General features: G+C 43.9%; 1 non-coding gene across 1 annotated transcript; it reads left to right on the plus strand.

The window, feature by feature from the left end:
- The first annotated feature begins 3,147 nt into the window (after window positions 1-3,147).
- trnar-ucu (transfer RNA arginine (anticodon UCU)) lies at window positions 3,148-3,239 on the plus strand. The gene is given in 2 exon segments: window positions 3,148-3,184; window positions 3,204-3,239. It is a non-coding gene; the product is annotated as a tRNA-Arg (tRNA).
- Window positions 3,240-5,043: the final 1,804 nt, after the last annotated feature.

Raw genomic sequence — 5,043 nt, forward strand, 5'->3', positions numbered from 1 at the left:
AAAAACGCAATATCCTGATTCTGAGTTTGTGAATCCTGCACGTCTGGTCTTGGTGAGTTACAGCGACACAGTCATGTGGGTCTCTGTCTCCTGTTGTGGCGAGAAGGCTAGCAGCATTACGGACGTTACATGTCGTTATTGTAATGTTAGGCATCTCCAATAGTACAGTATTGTTTCTGAGCCAACGTGCTGCAGACATGTGTGCTGTGTTTTTCTCGGAAAACAGTAAGGATGCATGTGGGACCAGGAGGGTTAATTCTCCAAAGCCGACTGCGTCCCTGGACGCTACAACAAACTTTTTCAGCTGCAGCCACGGCTTGCAGGCATATAGGCAATCCTATAGCCAAAATGTAAGCCTCAATTTTCCCACATTCTCCTGCATCAGCTCAGATGTAATGCATCTACCGTTTGTACAAAAGGCTTGTTTGGATTCGGACCCCCAGTGTAGGTGTGGTTTGGAGCGCCTTTTTAATTCAACTGCAACGGTCTCTGGTTCTGAAACTCTAAGCCATTGGAAATTTCATTTAGTGGCGCCTCAAGTGTTGTGTAATGTGGGATAAAAAATCGACAGGAGGAGTGCATGACCAAAAAGAATAGCAATTGTTACTTCATGTGAGGCTTTGGAATTTGCTGGATTGTTTGAACTTTGTCTTGACCAATGCCCTTCCCTTGTTCAGACAGGAAATGACCAAAGAACTTCACCTGTTGTTGCACAAATTGTAGATTTGCGAAACAAAGCTTTGTGCCCATTCCTGGCGAGATGGCAGAGCAACACAAGCGTATCTTTCTCACATTGTTCCTCTGTTGGTGCTGCTATTAAGCATTCGTCTACATACTGCAGAAGTGCTGACCCCGGGGTTAAAACAAGAATCTCTAGACTCCAGCATCGAGCCTCATTAATTATGGTGGGGGACTCACAGTCATCTTCACAAAGTCGCTTGAATGTATATGATTTGCCTTTGAGTGGAAAAGTGAACCAGAATTGACTTTCTGGGTGTACCGGTACACGAAAGAAGACATTTGATAAATCCATAGCAGAAAACCATTTACTGTCAGGTGGAGTTTGAACTCATATGGTACAAGGATTAGGAACATTTGGGGCCGGCGGAACAACAGCATAATTGACTACCTGCAGGTCTTGAACAAAGCTCCGGTTCCCCGATTCACCTGGAATGTTTGCCTTTTTGACCAGAAAAATGGGTCTCTCACCGGTGATTATCCACAGGGAATTATCACTAAAGCTTTCAGGAGGGAAGCAAAGTAGTATCCTTTGACAGCCTCGTGTTTTAACGGGTCTCGTGCTCTGCATGGACAATACTCAGACTTCCGGGCTATTCTTATGGGTTCACAGCTTCCTATGAACCCCACATCACGTTTGCCTTTTGCCCTGCACTCTGTAGGGACCCTTCTTAATCTTGGGTCCGAGACATCTACCATACCTAATCGCCAGGCTACCCTCTTTGCGGGGGTTACCTGGACTGCTCCATCTGCCTGAGTTAGCCAATTTAGTTTCTTCATATCTGTCCTTATGTGTGCATTGAACCAGGTACGCACATCGTCGCTGAAAACAGAATCTTTCGTTTTTTTGTGCCTGCAGTATGCATCGTCTCAAATTCTGCCACCTCTCGCTGGATGCCTTCGCCAATGGTACGTGAGGAAAGGTGCCTTCCACATCAAAAGGATTTTTTTTTTCTCATTCCTTGACTTTTTGTCCCTGATATGGTAGTTTACTGGCCTTGTATGTCTGTTATTATTTCGGTTTAACTTTACATTTTTTTTCTATCTATCTGCAACACATAACTCTGCAAAGTCAGGTAATTACTTATTTGTTTCCCTGTGCTTTTATTGGATTCAAAATACATGTTAATTTACCATTACAATGGACATCACATTATTTTACAGGTTGTGGCAACAGCGAGGGCCAAAGTGCCTGTACTGCATTGTAACGTTCGATGTTGTCAGTTACATTTCCTGCTGGTTTCAGATATCTCTCCTCACTCTGGAAGCTCCCGGTTGCATGTTCCAGAGATATGTCTGCACTTCCGTTAATCTAGGCAACTGTATTTCCTGCTCAGAATGTGATCTCTCTCCAATGGAGAGAGGAAAATAAAGTCGGTGACAAAGCTGAGATCACTTACGATCTGTCCAGAATCAATATAAACTATCCCGATCTTCCAGTCTCCTATAACTTCAACATTACACTGTGTTCCCACTCTTCAGGCTCTCTGCTTGTATTCCTGATGAAGGGCTGTTGCCCGAAACGTCGATTTCACTGCTCCTCGGATGCTGCCTGAACTGCTGTGCTTTTCCAGCACCACTCAAATCTAGACACTGTGTTCCCAGGCCATCATTTCAGTCTCTGGTCTGCTGCAGTGCTCCTTCAAGACACAACACAAGCTGAAAGGCACGCAACTCATTTTCTACCGACAGACCATGAAAACTTTAGGACCCAACATCAAGTTCAATCATTTTAGAAACCGTCCGCTGTCTTACACATTCTTCACCCACCTTCCCTTCCCATTAGTTCTGAAGACGGATCATTGGACTCGAAGCGTTAACTTTCCTTCCTCATCAGAGATAGACAAGAGCTGCTGATTTTGTTCAGACCTTTAGGCTTTTCTTCTGAGAACTTTGTTTTTCTCTTGTAATCGCCAGATACTGGAAGCGTCTGAATGCAGGAGGAGAATTTCACAGGAGATGAAAAGAATGGCAAGTGTTTGACCACTCCCATTCTGAAGGTACGCGAGCTAGGCTGGGGATGTTACTCTAAGCGCAGAGAAGGCTGAATAAGAAACCGATTAACGTGCTCATTTTATGAAGAGGATGGATATGTGTGACAGGGATAAGCCTGTATTCGGAATGAACAGATTAACATAAATGAAAGTCAGGAGACAAGGAGGAGATTGAGAACGAATACTTTCACCTGTAGAGTATTGATTATCTGGAAATCATTATCTGAACATGTGGTAAAGGTAAGTGTCATGAGAACGTTTCAGCTGTCTGTAGACGAACACTTGATGAGCCAGAGCACTCGTGGATAAGGACCAGGTACCAGAAAGTGTGACGAGGACAGGCAGACGCGAGATGGGTGTCCTGAATGCAATGCGTCAAAGGCAAACTTGTGTGCTTAAAAGTAACTGAAGGCGCGGCTCTGTGGCGCAATGGCAAGCGCGTTGGACTTCTACATCTCTATTCAGGTTGCAATTCAAGGGTTGTGGGTTCGAATCCCATCAGCGTCGTGTTTTAATTTATGTTTTGCAAAGTGGTCAGACCAGACTCGGCTGCTCATCTGCAAAACCAGTAATATTCGTGCATAAACCTAACTGTCTCGAAACGAAACATGTTCCTCCCACAGATTTACATTATCGATGTCTATTTATGGTAGAGATCGATAAATACCTGTTAGCCAGTACAATGTTGTGGATGGGCTGGAAAAAGACATAAAATTGTTGTGTGAGCCATGATGATATCAAATTACGTGGCAGGACAGGATCGGTGTTAAGAATGACCTCCTTCTGCTCCTTTGTGTCTGTGCCATTTCTGGCCAAGGTTTTTAAATAATCACAATGAGGACAATATGAATTAAACGCCAAATAATATTTTGGTCTCATCTCCACTTCGCTTCCCTCCCGGCTGGAAGAGACAGCTCTTGTTTCAGCTTTAGATCAGACAGCGGAGGATTCTCACAAGTTCTCCTTCAGGCTGAATGTTCCTTCACATAGGTTTCCAAGTGGACACACGGAGCAGGCAATTGCATGGATGCTGTGGATTCAGGGGCAGACTTTCCCTTTGCTGGGCTGGAATTCTGGCCAAGGTAATGAACGTGAATTTCTGACATTTGAATCTTACTCTGGATTCTTGCGACTTTACGAATTAAACTGAATTTAATTTGCCCTTGCAGAACATTATTCAATCTTCACTGTGCATAAAAACCATGCCACATGCTCGTGCACGTAGTATGCTGAACATTGTTGATGTTGTGTGCAGTGTGGGTCAATGTCTCAAATGTACATGCCAAAGGAAGTTGGTGAAATATCAGTGAATCGAATTGTCTGACGATTTGCAGCCGATAGAAGGAAAATCCCAGTACAATGGCCACATAACATTGCCTGTGACCAACGCAGGAAGCCATGGTAAATGTATGCATATTCAATAAAACCGATTTTCACCACATTTATCTATGACATTTTCCTGAAGCTGATGCTTCATAATCGATGATCCATTATCAGTATAACCACCTCTGCACTGCGTTTCATTTCAGATACACAGAAAAAAAAAATGAGTAATTGGGTTGAGGTAAGATCAGGAGCCGTTCGTCACCATTAGACAGCAGGTCCAGTGGTGCAGTTAGTTAGCTTGCTGTACTTGCATGACAGAATGGCAGCACATGAACTGCCAAAGTTGTGCATTGGATTCTCGCCAGGTGTTTGTTTTACTGATACTGACCAGAGATGATTGCAACTTCAAGCTGAAGAACAGTTTAAACCCGGAATATTGCATTGCAATAAAGTGCTTTTGGCACTAATTTTGCACCGACCTGTAAGACCAATCTGAAGTCCATCTGACCAGAATTTTGACATTATAAGCCGTAAGTTTATGCAATGATCATTTAATTGCCCTAAAGGTTGGTGAGTCTACGACTGTTGAAGACAAGGCGTTCTGCACCCTTACTACTCTCTGAGAAAGGCATCTACCTCGGCATCTATCACCCTCAAATTACATCGATATGCCCTTGTGCCAACCATCACCATTTGAAGAAAATGCCTTCACTGTACACCTTACGGCAAACTCTGATCATCTTTTATGTTTCTATTAATTCACTTCTCAAACTTCTTATCCCTATCAAAAACAGCCTCAAGTCCCTCAGCCTTTCCTCGTAAGACCTTCCCTTCACAGAAGGCAACATCCTAGGAAAACTCGTCTGCAACCTTTCCAATGCTTTCACATCCGTCCTATAACGTGGCGACCAGAACCGCACGCACATCGACAAGTTTGGCCATGCCAGACAAATGTCTGGAGCTGCAAAGTGATCGTTTGGCCCTG

Source organism: Chiloscyllium plagiosum, unplaced genomic scaffold (assembly GCF_037043375.1).
Source record: "Chiloscyllium plagiosum isolate Xiang-an unplaced genomic scaffold, Cpla_swu_hap1 HiC_scaffold_29, whole genome shotgun sequence".
Taxonomy (NCBI): Eukaryota; Metazoa; Chordata; class Chondrichthyes; order Orectolobiformes; family Hemiscylliidae; genus Chiloscyllium; species Chiloscyllium plagiosum.